Here is a 24,222-nt window from a genome sequence, read left to right as displayed (position 1 = left end):
TCAACGCATTTTCGAAACTAGGTAATTATTTTGAATAAAGCTTACATTCTAATAACAAGTGGCCTTGGGTAATGATAAAAATATTTATAACTTTTTAAAATGTGGTTTAATTAGCTAAATTTTTGAATCATTTCTTTCCTAATGCCAAAATTTTAAAATTTTAGTCAAATTTAAAATTTTTAGAATAAATCTCCTGTGCAAAATGGCTCGCCTTAAAGTATGCAGCGTTTTTTAAGCTTCTACCGATGTGTTACTGCATGTGGTTGGTTTGCGGCACTTACGACTAGGTGTCCTTATAGCTAACAACCCATCCGAGCACTTACTTGCCGTACGGATGCTGGTTGATGTCCGGCGAGTGGCGCATCAGTGTGGCACTCCCGCTGCTCGGCGACAACGTGAGACTGCCCTCGTGGCTGCCGTTCATGCTGCTGGAGCAGGTGGCCGGAACGGATACGGTCACTGTACCGCCGTGACCGCCGCCCATCATCTTCTCCGTCTCCTGGCGGCTGTTGGCCATTATCCGGCGGATCGTGGGCGCGCAGGGAGTGCGTCAGAGGCGCGACTCCTGCGCATGCTCATGTCAGACCTGCCCGTGGGCGTTCATGTGCAGGGAGTCCCCGGCGTCGGGGGGCGTGGCCGAGAGCTGGGCGGGCGGATAGTACTGCAACGAGGCGCAATTGAGATACTGTGCGTGGATTAGAATCAATGCTTGGATGAACATTGCAAGTGCGTTTAAAATAGAACACATATCTAGCACTCTATAAACTGGTTTAATGTCGTACACTAAGGAAAATAAAACTTGTATTTACATTTATTTTATTTAGAAGTATTATATTTTAGATTATACTAGGTCGACTTTAAAATAAGCCACTTTTAAGCCAGTATTAATTGTAAAATACTTTAATATCAAATATGTTTTTGAAGTGTAACTTACCCCGACGCGTCCGTTGTCATAGTCGCGACTCGCTTGAATGGTCAATTTCGCCTTGGCGTGCATGGTGTCCGTCAGCGTGCTCCTTTGATGTGAGGACGGCATTCCGCCGGGCACGGCGCTCGACGGACCCAACATCATGGATCCATTGGCCTTACCCAGACTGCCGCCACTAATGCCGCCGCCCAGTCCATGCCCAAGCCCATGCCGGAACCACTGGACGCGGAACGCGAATGCCTGCTGCGGAAGCAGTACTCCAGGATGGCCACGAACACGCTGACGAGCAGGCCGCCAATCAGGATGTAGAATATCCCGGCCACATTGCTCAGCGATAGTTCGCTGTGCGAGGTCTCACCGTCCTTGTGGGTGCTGCATTCCGCCTTTTCGTACCACCATTTGTTCCGCAACTTGATCAGCTCGCCGTTCTCCTTTAGCGTCAGCACGGCCAGATTGATGGGGTCCCTGTAGAATGGGGAGCGGGAATGGAAATGAGAATGGCGGCGCTTTGTTAAGTATGTGGGTTAGCTTTCATCTCTGGCTGAAAACTCCCCAGTTTCTCGCCGTAAAAGGCATCAATTTCTGACTACCCGATGTCACCCAGATTCCGGAACTACACATTAAATAATCTGTGACATTTATAAAAATAAAATATTTGAAAATATTTAACTTTCGTATACATTTAATGAATTATGCTTTAAAAATTATATTTTTTACATAGTCTTGCATATTTAGAAATGAAAAGCTAAACAGCCCACTTAAGTTGACCCATTTCCCCGCAGTGTACTCACTTGAGCGCCGAACCGAGCGGCGTGGCGATGCCAAATCCTTTGTATCCAGATTGCGGCCCACTTTCATTGTGTCGCAGGGCTCGCGGGCGTTCACATACTCGTTTTTGGGTGACTCCACCAGGAGGGCGTACTTGCCCTTGGAGTTGCGCACACGTTTGATCCCCTCATCGTAGGTGGGCACGAAGACGTGCTTGCGCGAGTTCATGTTCTCCCACATCTTGTTGTGTAGTCCGATTTGGGAGCGCTGCGGGCACACAAAGACGAACGGGAAATAAAGTACGGACTGCGGAATACGGAATACGGATATAGCGTATACGCCCCGGCATCCCGGGACAATCGAATGCATGCGTATAGGGACACCCGTTTTGCCCAGACATCCATCAGTAGGATGCTGAAACCGAGTGCCTAGTCGGCTACTAATGGCTGTCGGAGTTATATATGAACGTACATAATATACGAGTATGCCCAAATATATAGAAATATATCGCTCACATGGCGGGGCAGCAGAGCGTAAGTGTGCTTAAAAGCATCTCAAATAAATGTAGCCATAAAAAATAGAATTGCGACCCATTTCTTTTGCATTTTTGGCCCGATTGACGGCCGGAGAAATGGAATGTGGATTGCTGAACGGCAGCGGCAAATTGCTTTTTATTTCTCGTCTAACACAAATTAATTCGTGGCCCGGCTGGGGCCCTCTCAATTTTGACGTCTCAAAAGGCTCAGCCAGCAAATTCCAATGGTTTTCTAGGCCTTGACTGTTGGCTTTTATTGTCTTTGATTTGGCCATTGGGCGGTTGTCAAATGAGTGTGACATGAGTACCCCCAAATTAATTTGGCTGCTAGGCAATCGGGACTAGCAATTCCATAAGTAGTCTATGAAATGGGAAGGTATATAGATGTACAGAGAGAAAAAGTGACCCACTTTTAAGTCATGAAACGTATGGTCCAATTACTTTCCTTCAGTGCATAGGTACCTGTCAGAGTATTTACTCACCCGGAAGAAATCCCACGTGGAACCGTGCAGCAGAGTGCCGTATTGCACCTCCGTCTGCATGGCCAGGTCCTCCGGTGAATTGATCGGCGTGACCATTCGCTCCACGGTGAGGAAGGCGGCCAGGTTGGCCGTGTACGAGGAGATGAGTATCAGGGTGAAGAAGAACCACGAGGCGGCTGCAATTCGTCCGGACACGGACCTCGGCGACAGATCGGATCCCTGCTGCATGAAGGCGGCCAGCGCGAACCAGAAGGAGTTCCACACGCTGAACTCGTTCACCGCCGCCGAGGAGGAGCCTCCGGAACCGGGACTTCCGGCGGAGAGGGCTGCCTGCAGGGCAGCTGCTCCTGCTGCCGTCTGGGCGCCCGGAGTGGGTGGTCCCGGGGGAGCGGGCAGTGGTGCACCTCCGATGATGCCGGGCGGCTGCTGATTGGCAAGCTGTTCGTGATGTGCATGCGGATCTAAAAAGGGAATCAGGCGGAAAAGGGGGAGGTGAGTTGGCCGCAAAACGAAACCGCAGACGGCAAGCGCAGTCTGCTAATGCACAGTGAGAAAAAGTGCATTACTACTAAACGAAAGACCCAGAACATATTTAGAATAGTGCAATTAAAGGTGTACTTAACTAAATATATATATTACATATGGTAAGAACATAAAACATAAAAGGTGTTCCAAGTAGATGATGAAGACTTGCAAAAGTGAAATGGTAACTCGTATTGATTAAACTTAAGCTTCGAAGTAACCTGCATGCCCTATTATTTTCCCCATTAAAATCCTTTCAGGAACATAATTAATCATTCTAAATTTAGTTCGGTCGCCCAGTGTGAACTGGATTCGGAAAACAGGGAGTGAGCTGTCAGTACGTGCCCATGTCGACTGTCCAAGTTTCAATCATTTCGTTTGGCTTGGCTTTTTGCGCCTGCTCTAATTGATATGCAATCAAACCCATAGCCAAGTCTCTGTTCCCCATTTGCTTCAATTGCAAAGCCATTGACTGTCGGGTGGAGATGTGATGACATTCGTCCTTTTCCCAGCGAGTTCTGCTCGTGAGGCTGATGTGGATGCTGATTTTACTGCCGGCATGGCGTGTCCTTTTCATGCAGGAGCATAGTCCTTGCCAGGTTTCATTTTGCACTCGCCTTTGTCCCACTCCCTCTGTTTATCTATCTTCGTTTTTACACATTCTGCAAACGCTGCGTGCATACAGAATGTTGTTTACTTTCCGCTAAAATTACATTAAGGATGTTTTGCAGGATGTCAATAGATTGTTATGAATAGCCACTCCACATCGCCGGCTCTGATTCTCTCACAGTGACTAGCTTCTCCAGTTCATACGTACGTATCTGACTCTCGTTCCGACTGTCAACTGAATTCCAGCAAAAAAAAGCAGTGCCAGTGGCAAATTGGATTAAAATAATTGAATTTTCAGTGAAATCAAATAAAATCGAATGCAAAACAAGTCAAAAGTTGTGGCAGATGCATACAATTACGAGATAATGGGTCTTCCGCCTGGAATCATCGCTTTTTTGGCTTACGCACATATCTCGTTAGGATGCACTCAAAGAAATTGTGCACTTGGTGTGAAATTAAATTGTAACTTGAAAAAGGTGACACAATGGCAATGTACCCGCATCCAATCAGTGGAAACAATTACCGTATGTTATAGGTGTTTAAGGATTGTAGATAATATATCTTTACAACTGAAATCATGCAAGTTATTGCCGAACTTAAATCAGTTAAGTTTTTGCAATGAACGTACTGTTGGTTGGGTCTTTAGTATATAAAAATTCTAATTGATGAGATTTTAATTTTACTTTGAATACATAGTTGGTTAAATGGTAATTATGTAACGTTCCGAACGTAATTAAAGTTAAATTAATTGAACTTAATTCTTAGCATGTATGTATTCTTTAAATAAATAAATTAATGGCTTAATTGATAACTGAATTTCGCGTAAATATAAAATGAAATGCTGCTCAACGCATTTGCCTTTTCTAAATTAAGACAATTACATTTGTACTAAGCTAATGCCAATTTCTAAGCGTATTTACGTGGGCGAAATCCCCGTATTAAAAGATTTCTATTCCGAACTTTTCTTAAGCGAGCAATTTAATTCAATATTCAAATGCCCAGGCAGGTGGCACAAGGGCAGGTGTGCGTACAGTACTCACCTGGCGACTGTGATTGCTGCGGCTGCTGTTGCACGAGGCGCCATTCATGTGGCGAGAAGCGCGACACAAAGAATAGCACGATGCTCACGCCGATGTAACTGAAGATGACGCTCACCTGTTGGCAGGTGAAAGCAAAAAGAGAAAGAAAAGAAAGTTCGCTGTAGGGATGGTTGGTAAACATGAGACATGAAATTCGTGACTGGGGACATGGAAGGCGGCTGGCTGGAATACCTGGCACCTGTGCAAGCAGCCACTGCTACCGCTGCTGCTTTTTTTCATTAAATTTTCTTAACTAATTGAAGCGGAAGCGGCCGTGGCTTCCTAGAAAATAACGAAACATTAACCTAATGGGTCGATGGCGCGGGAGCAGGCGCTTTCGCGGCAGGACGAGCCAGACAATAGCACCCAAGGACATCGACAAGAGCAGAAAAGCTGCTGTCGACTCTACGGCAACATTTGCCACCGTTGGTGTTGCAGCAACAGGACGGAGAAAAAAAAATGGTTGCAAAATAGTACTCGTAGATTTTCGAGTCTAAGATAGAGATTTTGCTCATAATTAAGCATTTAGTATTGTTCCTTACAGGACAATAGGATTTTTTGTAGAATACAATTCAGATACATTTACTAAGATTATGTAAATGTTAAATAATTTTATATGTATCTTAATTTGTTTGTAAAGAACCAGCTAAATACATAATACAGAATACAGAAGAAAGGTTCTTAACAGATTTAATTTCTGACTCAGCACTTTAGTTGTACAGCTGGCTGTGACATATAAATGTTTATGGACTTGTACAACTTTTTTTCGCCCAGTGCAGAGCCAGGTGTTTGTGTGTGTGGGAGCTGTCAGCACCTGAATGGCTGCCATGGCAAGCGCCTTTGTGCGGAAGGAAAAGTGTGTCCTTGTCGTTTTACGCCGCCGCTTTCATATGCCCGAATGTCTTCACCACACTCACACTCACACGCTCCTAAGCAGGATTGTGCCGCTTTGAGTGTGTGTGTGGGTGAGTTAGAGTGAGTGTGCAGCTGAAATGCTTCATTTAATTTATGATACATTTTTGTAAAAGACTTTTTTATTAGCTTGTTAACTTTGCGCCTTGGCTTTTGCCTTTTCCTTTTTGGCACGCTACACTTTCGCTGGCATCTTCGGCGCTCAGTTGAGTTACTCCCGACCCCGGAAAACTAATTTGCATTTGTAATTTTTTTTAGCTCATGTCAAATTACGCATTAGCTTTCACTTTGGCGCGCTGTTCGCCGACTTTTATTAGCATTTAATTTTGCGTTTGTCGCGCTGTCAACACTCTTTGACTTCTCGAGATTCTGATTTGGGCTCTGCCCCTTTTTATGAATTTTTTATTGTGCATAATTTAACGGCCTCCATAATTTTGCGCATTTACAGCGGATTAGTAGCAGTCGGCAAAATATGGGTATATGGCCATCTAATTTGTTTAATTGTCTACCCAGTTATCCTTCCGCCGCGCACCCAAAATTTTTAGAAGTGGATGTGAAACGCCCGGGTGCAACATAAGCATCAACTAAACGCTCATACAAATTTGATGGCTTGCCATTATTTAAACAAGCCTCGAGCGGCAAAGTTCGGACCAGAGACAAGCGTTAAATTTAAAACTTGACGGCCACGTAATTTCGGGGAAAACAACTCCCATGGACACGAAGTGCTGTGCTGCTGTTTATGCGAGTAATGTTAAAAAAGGCAAACAGTGGCAAAAGCACAAAAAACTTTGTCGTTTACTCTATTAAACTTTGGGAGCTTACGTGGTGCCAAGTTGAAGCCGAAACCAGAAGAAATAAATATACAAGTCGAAACTTTTGCCGCAAACTTTTCCCCGAGCAGCGGACACAGCCTTCTTCGCATCGGGCGGGTAAAAAAAAGGCGGCGTAGAAAATAATGAAAATAGGGGCAAAAAAAATTGGCAAGCGTAAAAATTACCAGGCAACGGCGGCGAAACAGAAGCAGAAATGAAGAAATTGTTTAAAAACTTTACTCATTTGTATGCAGCGCGATTTTTGCAACATTTTGACTCGTTACCAAAGTGAAAATAAACACATTGCTCTATGTGTTTAGCCTGAGTTCTTTTTAGTTTTCGGTGACGGGAAATAATTAGAAATTTCGAGGCAGTGCCAAGTGCCATAGCAATGAGTAAAATGTTCTTGGCTCCGAGGATACGGGACCTGGACAGTCCACAATCGCAGTCGCGAAATCCGGCTGTAAAATCTTCAACTCCAGTTGCAACGCTTCGCTGAGCGCCAATGAGGCAAAGTGCATGCCGCCAAAGGAGAGGTGGAAAGGGGAAAGAGGATGGGATAGGGAAACCGGGATCTACGGGAAACTACCTAGCATATACGCACCCAAATTTCCTGTGATAAAGGATTCATGAAGCTGAACACGCCGGGCGTCTGCTTCACTGGCTTCTTAATCATGATTGAGATGCCCAGCGACATGAACGGCTTGCTAAAGTCGATGACACGTTCGCGTTCGGCGGTAATCGTCATGGCGGCAATCGCAATATCCGCTTCCTGCAATGCGAAGGAGTTCATTTGGTAGGTGGTTCGTGTCAGAGGATGCGAAAAGGGAAACGGGAAGGAGCACGGAATGGCCGCGGGCGTAGGAACTTACCTTGCGCACCAGCTCACCCACCATTCCGTCCCAGCCGCCATGGGCACTGGATTTCTCCGAGCCGTAATTGCCATCCTTGACCAGGCGCAGCTCGTCTGCAATTCACACACATGGAGAAATTGGGATTAGACAAAATATCGATCCATTTATTTGAATTGGAAATTTGATGAATGTATTATTCCAAATAATTTAAAAGAAATTTTTCTAAATTGTATTTTCTAAGTATAAAATATATCAAGCATATTTTTTTTGAGTGCACGGCTATCGTAAGCGGGCTTGCCCTCACGGCCGATTAAGCAGGGCATCGCCCATCGCGCATTCACTTACAGTTAATGCCCAGCTCCTTGGCCAGCAGATCGGCCAGGTCCTTGCAGTATCCCTCGAACCGATTGTTGCCGTGCAGCTTCTCACCGAAGGCCACCTGCTTCAGCATGATGTAGGGCTCCTCCAGGACAGTGGTCACGATGTAGGTCCGGTTCTTCTCGAGCTCCACGTGCGGACGCAATCGTACGTACTTGGCATTTAGGGGCTGCAGTCCGGCATCGTCATTCCACTCGGCCACCTTGACCTGGGTTGTCAGAAACGAAGAAGATGCCCCCAAAGATTATAAATTACTGAGCTGGGCAGGCTATAAATAATGCAGACATCGACACCTAGATACCCACATGGGAGCAAACCGAATCGATATTTGCCTAACTCTGAATTATTTTCCATTTCTTAACGGAGAATATCAGAAAGGGCAGCCTTTTTTCGTTTGGAGTTGTTCATTTGGGTAAGTTACATAATGTAATTATTGTAAAAACTGAAGTATTTCCAAAATTAAATATATTGTTGAATAAAGTTGTATCTTTAATTCGACTTAACACAGAGTGCTGCGTATTTAGACTAAAAGTTGTATAATTTGCTGTTTGTTTCACTTATAGTAATAGATTGAAAAGTTGAGATTTGTTTTTTGGCTAAACTTCTTATGCTCCTAAATCGAACTTTAAATTCTGGACTCAAATTAGAACCACCAAGCTGCCTGCCATTTCCCCTTCCGAAAATAGCCAAGTGAAAACTAGTCCCCACATGTGGCCCAAACAGCGCAACGGCTTTAACTTTTTCCCGGATGGATTAACGCCGCGCGGACCATTACACACAGCCCCAAACTACACTAGACAACAAAGCACAGAACACAAAACACATACCATGGCGCTGTTTACTGTCATCTCGACGACGTGCAGCGTGTAATTGACGCGTCTGCCGTCATCGTTGAATTTGATGTCCCCGGTTAGGCCCTCAATTTCCACCTGCGAAGGTAAAGATACCAACAGAGAGATATCTGTAGTGCCGACTGGGCCGTAAAATAGGGGGGAGGAAGTGGGTGGGTTTTTGGCGTATATGTGCTTAATTGCTTTGTCAGTTTGCACGGCTGGCAGGTGTATCGATGTCGATGATGTTGGTACATTGTGTCCACATCATCGTCGCGAACATCAATGCTTCTAGCTCACCTTTCTCAAATAACGCGATATTTTATCGCCGTGCTCCCAGGCATTCACCCAGCCCTTGGCCGTATTGCAGTCCAGTGCTCGCGAGGCCATGCCACCGGGTCCTCCGGAATCGCTACCAGCGAATCCACCGCCCGCACCACCATTGCCGCCACCACCGCTGGCGCTGTAGTTGTAGCCATCGCTGGACGTGGAGGCCGCCGCCTGGGCCACCATCAGCGTCTGACTGCGACGCTGCACATTGTTCCGGAACTGGTCGGGCTTCTTGCGCAGGATTTTGTTGAACGCCTCCACCAGGACGAAAACGGCATCGTACATGAGCGCTGCCTGGGCCTGAGTTTTTTTTGGTGAAAGAAAGATGTGGGGGTTCCGATTAAAAAATTTACAAATGGTTGGGTAGTTCCTATATTACAAGTACTTTAATTTGAACCTTATAAAAGTATAATTTTAAACTATTAGATTTATATGAGCAATAATTTGTACAGAAATGCTTTATTTAAATTAGTTAACATTTTTGTCTCGCATATGATAATTATGATTAGAGTATCCAGGTGTTTACTATAAACACTGCCAAAAAGCATTAATTTGGGAATAATCCAAAAGGATAGAATGGTGGGTGTGGATGACAGTCAATAGAGCCCCCCGTGGATTCATTCCTGGTAAGGTGGTTTAGCTGCTGGCATTTAATGAGTGCATTACACGCTGTTATTCACAATTTTGCGAGCCATTGCCCTCTGGGGCAGAGCTATCTTTTGCCTTATTTAGCCCAACGGAGCAGCAGGTGTTGGGCAACTAGGGGTTAAGCTAGCTAGCCCAAGGCCCCCGGGAGAGTTCATCCACGAAACGTGTCGCAGATTAACCCGCACAAAAGAGCGGGCATAACTTTGATTTAATATTTCGCCGCTGGCTGACTGGATGTGCGAGTCCTTAAACTGGCCTACTGGCAGTTGTGCAAACACGGAATGAGTGAACTGAAAAGGGAATGCCACACAAAGGCTTTAATGTGAATTTCCCCCAGCACATACACACTCGCACACACACGCATGTCAACAAAACAAACAAGTGCTGCCAAAGAGAGCAGCGGTCCGCTGGACCGGAACGGACTGAATAGCAAGGACAACGGTTCAGACCGGACCGGACCATACAGAACCGGACCGGAGAGAACTGTCCTGCAGCTGAATTCAACTAACGTTTAAGCGCCACAAAGTGAAATCTTTGTCAACAAGGATAATGCCAAGGAAATACAAATATAAACAGCCAGCCAGCGCAAAATAAACCAACTTGCTGCTGCCGCAAGGCTGTCCTTTTTACACTGAAAGAAATTTAGTTTAGCCACAGTAAGTCTATAAAATGATTATAGTGATTAAAGCTCACTTTGAAGTATAAATTTTAAAATTTGCAACTAAACATGCATGAAAATTAGGCAAATAAAACATCTATATGCTTTATGGGGAAAACAAGTAGAGACGAAAAATGCGTGAGAAGTTTTAAGGTATTTTAAGTATCAAGGTTTGTACTTTTGGTAACAGTTTGGTTCCTCTCCAGGAACCCTAGAGACAAAACAGCTCTCAACAGAGCCACCAAGGAGCTGAAGGAAACTCTGGTCAGGCTAAGGAAGGAGGCCCTCGACAGCTTTGTTGGTAATCTCGCGCCGGGTGATCCCCACCACAACCTGTGGAATGTTACCAAGCGCATCAAGAGGCCACTGAAGAGGATCCCGCCCATCAGAAGACAAGACAACTCATGGTGCAGAACTGAGACCGAAAGAGCCAACGCATTCGCCGAGCACTTGGAGGAAGTCTTCACACCAGCCAATCGATGTTCCCCAAATGAAGCAGCCGAAACAGCCAGGCTCCTGTCAGAACCTCTCTTTGACTCCGAGTCGATACCCCAGGCCACGGAAGAGGAAATCAGCAATTTAATAGCGGCAATGGGTAACCACAAGGCTCCAGGCGATGATGCCATCAATGCCATTGCTTTAAAGCTCCTCCCCCCTATTAGCAAGTCACTAATCACGACCATAATAAATAAGTGCTTGCAATTGGGGCACTTCCCTTCATCATGGAAACGCGCCGAAGTAGTTATGATCCTGAAGCCTGGTAAACACGAAGCCAATCCCGCCTCCTACCGCCCGATCAGCCTACTACCAGTACTCTCCAAGATACTCGAAAGAGTATTTTTGACCAGAGTATTGCCGGTGATTGAGGAGGCTGGTCTGATCCCTGATCACCAGTTTGGCTTTAGGCGCCGCCACGGGACACCAGAGCAAGGCCACCGAGTAGCGCAATATATCCTGGACGCCTTTGAGAATAAGAAATACTGCCTAGCAGTAATGCTGGACATTAAGCAAGCCTTTGATCGTGTTTGGCACCCCGGTCTCCTCCTAAAGCTCAAAAACGGCCTGCCCCAGCCATATTTCAAGTTCTTAAAATCGTTCCTGGAGGGCAGAAGATTCGCCGTCAGGTGTGGAGAAACGCGCTCAGACGTCAAAGAAGCCCGTGCAGGAGTTCCCCAAGGAAGCGTTCTCGGTCCGCTCCTCTACAACGCGTATACGGCTGACCTGCCGGTGATACCGAGCCAGTACATTATGGCAGCCACTTACGCCGATGATACTGCGTTCCTAACAACAGCAGATACCCCAGCAGAGGCCTCCCAGACTATGCAGGAGCAACTAGATCTACTGAACACGTGGCACACGAGATGGAATATATCGGTAAACAGCGACAAGTCAACCGCTACCACCTTCGCAACTAGACGCGGCACTTGCCCACCAGTTAGTTTCAACGGGTTCCCAATCCCAGAGGTAGCCAATCCAAATTATCTTGGCTTTACACTGGACAGGAGACTTACATGGAGACCACACCTGCTAAAGAAGCGGAAACAGGCGGAGAACCGAGTCCGTGAATTCTACTGGCTGATGGGCAGACAATCTAAGCTACCGACTTCCACTAAGCTCCTTATCTACAAAGCGATCATAAGGCCAATCTGGACGTATGGCATTCAACTGTGGGGCACTGCATCGAAAAGTAACATCAACATTATCCAGACATTCGAAAACAAAACGCTCCGCACAGTCACAAACGCTCACCCTTTCCACGATAATGCCAATATACACGAGGTCCTCAGCTTCCCCTGGGTGAAGGATGAGATTAAGAAAAGCAGCAGGCAGTACATGCAGAGGCTTCAAGACCACCCAAACAACCTGGCACAAGACCTGATGGACACCAGTCAACGCACCAGGAGGCTGCACCGATCACACCCTTTGGACCTCTCTGGGATTAGACACGCAAATTAAATTAAATTATACACATACATTATTATATACTTCATACATACAATATCGACAGTTATTGTATAGTTTCGCAACAATTTATGTAATCAATTAATTCTCTACCGTTAAGTTTAGTCATCAAATTTAATGATTGTCCGCGAAGGACAGTTTTAAATTAATATATCCAAAAAAAAAAAAAAAAAAAAAAAAAAATTTCCTAGTTCTGTTAACTATCTCTTGCCATATGTATATGTCTGTGTCCCGGCAGCATTCACACGGACAACGGAGCAGCAGCGACAAGGACACATGTGCCTTTGACTGCAAGTTGTGCGATAGCTATCTGTCTCCTGGCCGCTTGGAAAAAGTGAAATCTGGAATCTGTCGCCGGAATACTAGAATACTAGACGAGTATTTGACTACACGAAACACAAACAGAGGCACAAACACAAGTGCAAACAGAGCGCAAAGCGGCGACAAAGCGCCGCAAACTATGCTACAGTTCTGTGTCTCTTCTCTCTCTCTCTCTCTCTCTGTCTCTGTCTCTCTCTGGCCAAACATTAAATCCCCGCAAATATTTAACTGCCAAATAAGTGTGTGCTGGCCTCGTTCGGACCGGATAGCGGCTTTGACTATGGCTACTCACCGAAATCGATTCACGGCCAGCGCCCACACTCATCTGGGGGTCCAAGCGCTTCCAGCTGTCGTAGAACTCACGGACCAGCCGCCGATTCGTGTCCACGATGCGGAAGCCCGTGATGTTAATGGCGCCAAATTCGATTATCTCGCTCTCCCAGCGATCGTCCATGACCTGCAATGCAAGACAATGGAATTGAAATTGGGTTAATAAGGCTACAGTGCAAGGAATCGGTGAAAGCAGGGGGTCAGTCCTTTATGCGTTAAAAATACCAAAATATTAATATAAGCCATTTTATGCACGTTAAATGAACCCTATTATGAAATTATAATTATACATTATTTATGAAGTTCATCTGGTTATTTGAATCACAAATTAACTGATATGGGATACAATGTCTACAAATATTTTGGACTTAATATTAAATTAAACTAATTTATTTATGATATGGAATATCATAATATTATTAAAGAAAAACCTTTAACAGAAATCAAGCATTTCTTTTTGTATAAAAAAATAATGACAATTTTGTTGTTACGAATCCCTGATGTAATTTGGTTTCAGGATCGTTTCTGGCCTTTGTCTCGGGTGCCTGCTGGTTGGGTTTTTGGGGGGCTGTAACACTTACCAAGCCACTCAGCAAATAGTGGTAGGTGCGACGGCCCAGTCGCAAATCACGGACATGCTGGATGAGTATTTGCTTGGCCATTTCCGTGGGGCAGTCCAGGACGATGTGCTTGTTCTCGAATCGGCCGATCTGCTCCAGCGTGTGCAGGAACTCGATGGCCATGCTGACATTAGAGATGCGCTTGACCAGCTCCACTTGGAAGGACTCGTTGCCGGGCCGCAGGCCCTGGTATATTTGCTGGAGGCGCAGCAGACCTGCGGTAGTGAGGAGGGGTTATCAAGTGTGATCCTGTTAATTAACTGAGTTTCGGGGCAAATTTACACACATTCTGGGCTATCCGGTCATATGACCAGATCCAGATCCAGATATATAGATGCATTAGCTGAGGGCACACAAATTACGGCCATCAACAGTTTTGCGAGTCGTTAGCCACTGGAAAGGAATAAGCCCCGGGCCCTTGGGTCCCAAGCCCCCAGTCCCTTATCAACAAGACGAACATTTGCAACTCACAGGAAGCCCAAAGGCTTGGATGGGGGTCAGACAAGGGGCTATGGCCATACCCATACCCATAACCATCCAATCCACCCGACGAGAAATCAAATGCGTCGCGTTATTCACGCCAAAATCTGCTTATGCGAAAAGCTCGTCTGAAGTGAATTGAATTTAATTCGGTTGTAAGCTCCTTATTTTATTGAAGCCGCTGCTAATCAGTTGATGCTATCAACTGCGCTTATCTTATTTTTCCAGAGAATTGTGACCAGACCTCATTGCGATAAAGTGCAATTCACGTGCTATTATTGTGGTAATAATAAGCCATCAAGAGTTTTTTTCTTTTCAAAAGAAACTGTTATTAGTTAAAGCAATTTGAAATCTTGTGTACAATTAAAAAAAATTATGCATAATCGATTAAATTATACTTTAAATAGTGTTACCAAGCAAAACTTAAATTGAAAGAACTATGTTCATTGGCCTTCATTTGCTTTTTAGAATGTAAGCTCCTCAAAAAGGATTACAAATCGATTGATTTCAGTATGATCTTTTGAGATTTCATTGAATTTCTTTCGTTTTATGCCCATATTTAAGCACTTTCACTTTAAATTTCTGATTTTATTTCTTTTCCGACTAAATCTTTTCCAATCCGCCTACACAACGCTCCAGTTTTCTTTGTCGCCTGGCCCTTAACATTTGCTTTGTCTAAAAATAGGCCACACTCGGCCTCACTCCCGTCATCACCCCCTCCACAAACAAAAGCCAAACGAGCAAAATCAGTTTCAATTTGAAATTTACCGAAAACGGATACAAGGATGCGCACATGCCACTGCGTATCCAGCAGATACCTCTGGATGGGCCGCCCAGAATTTAGGCCAACTGCGGCATGTTTGCAATGCCAGGGCCCCGAGGCAAGGCCAAGTTTTGGACCACTTGGCAGGAACGTCGTTATCCTTGTGGACCTTCGTATACAGTATACCGTATTCCGGCATTATCCTCGGCTCCACAGTTAGCACGATATGCGAACGAGAGGAGAATCCTCCTCTGGCAGCGCAATTTGCATTTGTGCTTATTGAGTTATGGCTGCAACTAACTGCTTTCATTCGCACTTAAACCGAGCTTCAGCTCCTCCAGCTCTTCCGCTTCCCGTCCTCCCGCAGGACTTTCCTCAAACTTTACGAGTCAAAACTCAACGATTCAATGCGCCTGGGACCGAAGGAAACGTACAAACAGATAGCCTCAGAGACAGACGGACAGATGATTTGTATTACAGCTACGCAGCAAACAAAGAAAGGCGAAGGTCGAGGGGGGAAATGTGAAGGAGCGGCGGAAAACCAAGGAAAAGCCAGCAAGGAAACTGAGTGAGAGGATGGTGAAATCTCGACTGGCTCTCGGTGGATGTCGCATGAGACATGGCGGTGCAACTCCAATGCGCCTTCAATTTATGTTTGCGGATAAAATGGGATTTTCTTTTTGCTTCTGGCTTCTGCTGGATTTTGATTTAGACATCGCTGTTGCTGTTGTTGCTACTTGCCACGCCCACTGCTACGCACGGGCGTAGCGTACTCAATACTTTTCCAATTTGTTGTTGCTTTGATTTGCACTATGTGGGGAGTACAGTACGTATATATTCCGAAGTTTTAGGGTATTCAAGGGTAGTTCGGGCAACATGAAATTTGAGAGAGAGAAATATCTTTACTAGTCATTCACAAAACTACAATATTCTATGTCCTTCGGACACAATTGACTTGGGATATAGTTTTTAATCCTGTTTAAAAATTGTTTCTATGATACTTTTAGACAAGATACATAATTAGAATATAAATTGTTGCAAACTGATAGACAGATTGGAAGATAATTTCAGAAAGCGAAGGATTTCAGTGACATCCTTTTTCTGCTGAAATATAATACTAATAGTAGATAAATTGTTAAGTAACTACAGCTTGTACGGTTTCATCAAGACGGAACTTCTAAATGCAAAGCACTCTGCATACGCATACACTCCAATCAACTCGGGTCAGAGGATGAAAATCGCCACTCGTCGCAGTGGCATACATCTTTTCGGGGTATCAAATTGTCCTGAATAATGCAGAGACTCCCGATTCTATATCTCCTAAATGTGTGTTTCTGTGCGTGTGTGTGTGAGTGTGTCCGTGTGGATGAGTGAGCGGCCATTTTTTGTGCGCTCCGCTCGTTGTGCAATAAATTTTCTGCCTTGCCTTTTATACAATTTCATTTGCTAGCACTTCCTCCTCTCCAGCGAACCCCATCCATTTCGCTTCCATTCGCATGGCTTGTGTTTGGATTTGATTTTTGTGCTTTTTTCGATTTGAGATTTGCCGCTCGGATTTGGGGTATGCGTATGTGCGTGTGTATCTATGTGTGTGCGAAATCGGAAAATCGAAAGTGTAATTGAAGAGCATGCTGTTGCGGCCGAGGATTTTGTTTTATTTTATTTTTGATTTGAAAACATTTTTGTGGCTCACCCTGCCGCATATAATTCGACCTTCCCGATTTCCCGTTTGCCTATCGACTTTATGGCTCGAAATTGGCATCCCTCCCCGATTCCCAATTCGAATCCGTATCCGTATTCAAGTCCCCATCCGCTCTCGTATCTTTGTGTGTGTTCGAGCATTTCCGTTCGTTTTTATTGTTTTATTTCGAATTGTGGCCGCTGCTCTTTCATTTTCGTTTATGTAACGAATTTAATTTCCAATTATATATATTTTTTCTTTGGAAACCACCGGGCCAAATTCAATTTGTTTTCGAGTAGCAAAGAAAAAAAAGTGAATCGAAATTGAATTTGAAAAGTGCCTAAAGAAGAAGATAGCAGGGCTTTGGCTGCCACTCAATTTGGCCACTATCTCTCCAGTGGCTATGCAAATCTGTCACAGCCACAGAGCCACGCCCAACTTTCACTCGAATGCGAAAAGTAAACAAGACAATTTGTTATGTTAAACAAAAGTTAGTTTTGCGAAAATGAAGTTTTGCTGCCTTTGATAGCGACACCGGCTCACATCACGCAGATGCAAAGATACACAGATAGGACAAGAGATACGGATGCGGATCCGGATGCGGACATCAGATATCACACACACGGCCAACAACTAAGACGTTCGGCAGCATATTTTATGGAGAAAGATCACAACAGGGGATGCTAAATTGTGGATAAACAAATGTAATTACTTCGAGAAAAGTTGCGGAAAAAGTGATGGCAACTGGGAAAGCATTGTTGTAGGGTGGTTTTTCATTTCCCGATTGACTCCAAAACCAAATATTCCATATTTTATGCATTAACTGCACGTAATTAGGATACACCAGAGGGCGGGCCACGCCCCAATTTAGCAGCTTGTTATGGTTTTTCACTGGTCTCCGTTTCGTCCTGCCTGTTGTGCTATCAAAAACTTTGCCGCTTTAATTACTTACAAAGTGCGTCGTCTTTGGCGGCCTCGTTCGGTCACTGGCGGGAAAACTGGGGGAAATTATGCTGACAAGCTCAAAGGCTTTGCGCATATGTTTTCAAGGGCCTCGAAAGGGTGTAGGAGGGGAAGGGGGATGGGGAAAAGCGGTAGCTAGCATCATTAAATGTATCAAATAACATGAAAGTGAAAGCGCCGTAAACCCCATAATGGTTAAATTAATGGCAGTCAGCCGGAACTGGAGGCCTCGTCTCCATTTTCTGGCCAAGGACTTCTGTTCGTTGTCGTTGTCTTAACGCAATTTGCGCTGCCATTTGACGCAGTTTATGCAAATTCATCTGTGATTTAAATTATGTAACACGCTCTATGGTGGCAACAATCAGCGCTCGCTTATTATTCATGATGCCCACTCTAGCCCAGATTCTTTTCAGATTTTTATATCCCCACAAACCACTCATATTGAACATCGAACTGGTATGCCATATACATATTTGATGTAGATATCGATGGGGATTCTATTTTTTGGGCCAAAAGACAATCAAGTCTTTCATCTATAAACGAAAACCATTTGCATAATTCTGCAGTTAGGGTTCAAGGGTCGCATTGATTAGCCATAGGGTTCAACTTTAATATATCTAGGCGCTGACTTTGGTGTCTTTAATAAACAATAGTGGTCAATCGTGTAACTGCTGACGTTTCATTGCAGCATGAGCAAGCGAATTCTCACATGTCCTTAAAAGAGCTCCCGCACCAGGACACGCATACACACAAATACAAGTATCTACGTATTTGTCTCTTGGTATCTGTATCTGTATCTGTGCCGTTGTCTGCTGCGTATTTGTATCTGTGACTCCTGCGTGGAATGTTTATTCTTTTTTCTCGCCCTGCCCCTCGTAATAAATTTCATTTCACGGCAAGTCAATGTGCTGTTAACACGGCAATGGGCAGGACCACGCCTACTCAACGCGTTTCTTCTTTATTCACAGATTCCTTCTTCATTTTCGGCAGCTGCCAGGACACACATGGCCCACATATACATAAATAAATATATACGTATGTATACATACGTACATGTAAGTAAGACATTTACTTTCATTGCAGACTGTTGACTGTATGCTTTTTCATACAGAAATATCGATGGCAACGTGGCAGACTGAAGGGGTCACGGAAAATTGGGTTCTGGCTTTATAGAAAACAAGCGAAATAACATTCTTCCCACTCCCTTGTAAAAAAGAACAAATTAATGATTTGGTGAACCGAAAGAAAAATAAAACAAATAACGAATCAAAGTGTTTTTTTTTTTTGGCCTGTCTCAAGGATCCTTGCATCTGGCTGGAAACCGGCTAGCTGAGCATCGCCACCTGTCACTTTTGCCTGTGCATGTCATTTGTTCTAGTGTCTCGTACGTGCAAATACTTTGCGATTCATTGGCACTGCCTGTCTGTGGGAAATTTGCTTATACGGCTCATTTGACGTGGCTGGCTTGGATGATGTCGATGACTGGAAGCGGGACAGCTGCTCGGAGCAGTTAGCATGTCAAAAGGATGGGCCACCAACCAAGTTGCCAACTTGCCACATTGCCCCATTCGAAATTAAGTTACTTCAGCTCGGTTTGTGTGCTGCTGCTCTTTTGCCATTTCAATCGTGCAAGTGGAAAGCGATAGGATTGCACGACACAAAGAGGGGTTTTTTTGGTATATTTTAATGTATATCATTTTCATATTAAAGGTTGTTCTTAAGTTTCTACATTGCTAATATCTGTGACTAAGACTCAAATCAAATGATCGAAAGTTAAAAGTTCACCATAAACTAGGCCAATTACCAATTAAAGTGCAATCTAAGGTGCTTAACATGATTTTCGAATTATCTATTAAGGACCTGCATTAGCAAATTCATCAATTTAAGACTTAAAGGCTAAGCTGCCGAAAAATGAATATCGCTCAAGAGCAAGCCGCGAAACTCGTGTGCGGATTTCTTTAATGACCTGTGGATGTCCCGCCCGCTTTTCTTGTCTGGAAAATCCAATAGCCGGCGGCGGCACAAGTGTTTTTTAGTGAACAAACTGTGCGTAAATAAAATAAAGCATAGCCGCTGGGCAAGCACGTATTGGAATTTCCCGGCATCCCAGCGAGAGCGGCCAGCAAATACAATAATTTCACAGCTAAAAGGAAAATGTGTGTAAGCCAATTTCTTGGCCAAGTCGTAAATACAAGCAAGAATAAACTTATAAGCCGCTGGCCCACTTCGCATGAATTAGATTCTGTGGAAGGAGCGGGGGGGAAAAAGCCATAACGAAATATTGTTTGTGTTTGCATCGATGGTTGTTTCTGTTGTGATTGTTCTACACGCCACTCGAAAAATAGTATCTGAAGCCGGCCATTGCCCATAAATAGTGTTCTTTTTTTTTGGAGCATTCAAGGCAAGGCGCAAAATGTTTTTCCTATTTGTAATAAACTCGTTGGCGCGTTGAATAAACAAAAGGAGGAAGCCATTCCAGGACAAAACAGTTGCCTGGCCAAAAACAATAGGACGTTGAGAAGGCGTAGGCGCTACGTGCCAGAAGTTGCCTTGTAAACATGACCATAAACCAAGCAGGCGAAATGGAAATTTATGAAAAATGAAAAACGGCCAAGCAATTTTGTCTTCCCCATCACTATTAATTGGCCATATATCGCACTATGGCCTTAAAGTCATATGCCGGCAATCAGATTTTATTAAGCTGCTAACAAGAAGCCACAGAGTTGATTGACTGCCACTAAGCATTTGGCATGGCTTAAAACAGCCGATGAGATACACACCAACACAGGCACGAAGTGAAAGCGGGATGAAGAGAGATTAACAAACACAGGCAGAGACAGAGAATCCGGACGGGCGGCTGGAAGATTATGAACTGTCTCGAATTGATTGAGTACTGTTGGCCACCGCAAAAGATTTTCACGTGGCATTCATTAATAATAATAGCGCAAGAGCCAGACACTAGACTCCATCCATCCGGACATCTCTTCATGCCCCCAACCATTCGTCGTCGGTCGCCACATAAACCAATTGTCCAACTGCCAATGGCGCAAAATGTCAGCGAGAATGGAGAAATGGAGAAAGGGGACCTCAATGCAGACGGCTGTGTCATTAAACTTTATTTATGCACTGGATAAATGGAAAATGCTTGCAGAAACTTATAACAAAGCAAATTTACGCTGCAGTGAAGGAGGGAAAGCGGAGTGCTTACAATTTCACTGGCAGAAAACTAATAGGAAAATTTGGTCTCAAATAGTTTGATGAAAAGTTAAAAATATTATACAAATATTTTAAGTTAGAATTAATTACTCGTTCTTTCTCAGCTGGAATGTTTTTTATATGAGCTTTTAATAAGTTTTTAAACAATTGAAAATAAGTTTCAAATAGTCCGAAAATGTAATCGACATGAGATATTAATTATTAAATATTAATATAAATATTTAAAATTTTTCGCACAGTATTTTATATGAAGTCCCTTTCCCGAACCCGACTACATAGTTTGCATAGATGAGGTTGCAAGAAGCGAAAGCGGAAAAATGCTTATTGACTCGCTCAGCTTCCTTCGAATCCGCATCCCCATTCTGCGAATGTATCTATATATCTGTTTATGGCCATGTATTAGTATGCATGCTGGCTGTACTCACCATCGTGGGAATCGTAGAGATAAATTATTTTGCGCCAGCCATAAAATTGTATTGTATCAATGATGGCCTGATGATAATCCGGGCGCATGCTGAGGGCAAAGTCGAGGAAGCCAGACGATGGCGTAAGCACCTAAAACGCGAAAATTATGGAAAACAGCCGCAAATCGGTTGGAGAAGTGGGCAGGAGGAGGCGTTGGGTAGGAGAAGCAAGGACATGGCGAGTTAGTAAACATGAATCATTATTGAGTGCTCATTGTTGTTGGAGCTCTGGTTTTGGGCTCGTTTCGGGCATTTTCCTGGTTGATTTATTGGGCGAACGGCCTAAGCGAGGCCAAAAGTGTGTTATAAATTTTTAAAGCGCACGCACACGACACCAATATCAACCAGCCAAACTAACAAACCAAGCAGCCGGCTTGGGCCAGGACATCATTAGAAACAAGTGGCCAGGTTGACCGACTTGGTCCCAGCTCGCTAGTATTAATAATGATTTGTACCTGGGCGGCTCATAAATATTTTCCAACTGGCCCAGCTGTGCTGGTGGAGTTCTTTTTTGGGTGGGCTTTGGGCTTTGGACTGTGCGCTTTGTGCGCTTTTCAAGGTTACCAATTTATATTGCGAGCCAACAGTGCGTATGATTAATATTTCATATTTAAATAGCCAAACGACCTTGGCACTTGCTCTGGTCCCACTCGCTTTAATATTTATTAATGTCTTAATGGGCTCACCTTCTCGGGAAACCAGGGCGTCACGAAGGGCATCTGGAAGGTATTCGAGTAGGAGTGCAGTGTGTCGAAGGAGTCGGGCGAAACGGCTCCCAGCATCGAGTATACGCCCCTTGAGAACTGATTGCAAACTGCAAGGAATGAACGGGAAGAGCACATACAAATATGACATTACATTCCATGTTATTTATTGAATGTTTGACAAATCTTAAGCTTGGGCTATTGCGCACAACGTAATAGATAGATTTAAGTTACATTTATGACATTTATATCTGTTTTAATATTGAATCATTAATTTTAGACATTCAATGAAAGCTAATTCTAATTAATGAGTTATTGCTTAAATGAGCTGCATCAATATTCTAATAGTTGCAATGCATTAAGCTGACCCATAAAGAGCTCTGACTTGGATCCTTTACAATTAAAGTCAACAGATATAGAAAGAATTTCCAATGACAGCTAAATGTAGACCGAGTTCCAAGGAAATTGAAAAAATAACAAAATATGTATAATGACAGACTTGCTAAAAATGCGCATAATTATCACATTTTTTTTGCTACATTTCAGCAATTTCTGCATCTCATGAATTCAATTCCTAACGAGCGAGCTTGGTGTTCATGTTTTAATCAATAGATTTACTGAATATTACTTAGATACTTACTCAGTCGTGACAATTTAAAGGCATCCGCCGTGTTGATCACATCCACGTAGGCCTGCAGCTCGAATCGTCGGGATGAGACGTTCAGGTTGTGATTGAGCATCGCGTACTTGAAGGCCGATTGCACCTCGTCGGTTCCCTGCTCGAAAATGGCACCTGTTTCAGGTGAAAGGCAGCAGCGGCAGTAGCAGCAACATGCAAAGATGTGTAAAATTGCTGTTAGTGCTCGACTTGGGTAAAAGTTTGGGCTTTTTGGGGTAGCGGTAGCCGCTCCATCGAAATTGTCAATTAAGTTCAAAGCAAAGGCACTTTAAACTTTGTAATTGCTTTTGCGCTCGAATTTTATTTGTGTTGTTGCTCTTGTAATTTTTTCTTCGCTTTATTTTTTTGTGTTGTTTTTGTTTTTTTTTTTGGGAAAAACTTTGTTGCCGTCTTTCAGGCTACTGTTGTTTTTCTCGTTGTTGCTGTTGTTGTGGTGGGCAATTTGAGCCAATTTTTAAGTGGCGTTTGCAGCAAGCTAATAAGCGTGGCGTTTCAGCTTTCAAAGTGGCCAACAAAAAAAATTGAGGAATAAAACGAAATAGAATGAAACTGACTCCTTGCAAACTTCATTTTGGTAGATGATTTCTCGGACAAAGCAAGCGGATTTTATCTATTGAAAAATAATGTCCTTTCTTAGCTTACAAAATGTATCTTCTAGTACAAGTTAACTGCGTAAAATATTTGCAGCAATTAGAAATTGCAGCATATTCTATTCTTTTCAATGCTATATATACATTTTAAGGTAAGGTTAGCACAAGCACTTGAAAACTTTTAATGTAGCCTGTTATTGAATCAATATTTTTTTTTGTCCGAAAAGGTATTCTCTTTGAGAGTTTTTGAAATGGGGAACTTTTGCGCGTTTTAGCCATTTCCCGGCAGGCTGAGGCGTGTGCAGCTGAACGTTTATAAAATAAGAGTAAGTGCCAGGACAAAACCAGGACACGAAAAGCTGGCTGCCAGGATGCCAGGAGTGGGTGGGTGGCTGATCCTGCAGCTCGGGTCGCTGTCAGATGCATTGGGCTTACGGTTACGGTTACTCACCTAATGGGATTTTCTCGGTTAATGATGGCTGTGCGCTGACTCCCCACCATCTACCTCCACCGCCGCCACTGCTCCATGTTAGCCATAATAAAAAGCTTGGCCAAAGGCAGCTCAACTTTAAGCCAAAGCGCATTTTGCAGCCCGTTGATACTGCTGCTGATGCTGGCGGTGCTGCCTTGTTGTTATATTGCTATATCCTTGCTATTCCTGCGGAACAGGACTCCTCTTGTTGTTGTTGCTGCTAATTCTGCTTTTCCGCTTATTTTCTGCAGTTGTAGTTTGTAGTTGTAGCTTGTCGTCGCTGGCATTGCGAGCATTTTGCCGCACTTAGCGCAGCATTTGCATAATTTGTGCTGCCTGCATATATTTTCGGGTCAGCGATGAGTTTTTTTTTTTTTTTTTTTGAGCAGAAAGCAAAAGGTTGCGTTATAGTATGTTAAATATATCAGATGATTTTCGGGGAGATTTCGTGTTGGGTTATCATGCAAATTGTGCCCGTGTAAGTCGCTTAAATTTTTCGGCTTTGTGTGCTTAATTAAACGTTTCCTGCTTATTGGGCAAATTAGTGTGTATTTTTTAAGACCACCCTTTGAGCCACCCCCCAAGCTATAGCTATTCACTCCGGCACGCGTTGGCCTGCACGTGTCTCCAAC

At 43.9% G+C, this 24,222-nt stretch overlaps 1 pseudogene; it reads right to left on the bottom strand.

Moving 5' to 3' along the window:
- Window positions 1-550: 550 nt before the first annotated feature.
- Window positions 551-23,837, bottom strand: LOC116803233 (annotated as a pseudogene).
- Window positions 23,838-24,222: the final 385 nt, after the last annotated feature.

This window comes from Drosophila sechellia, unplaced genomic scaffold (assembly GCF_004382195.2).
Source record: "Drosophila sechellia strain sech25 unplaced genomic scaffold, ASM438219v1 U_337, whole genome shotgun sequence".
Taxonomy (NCBI): Eukaryota; Metazoa; Arthropoda; class Insecta; order Diptera; family Drosophilidae; genus Drosophila; species Drosophila sechellia.
This window is presented reverse-complemented; position numbering and strand designations above follow the sequence as displayed.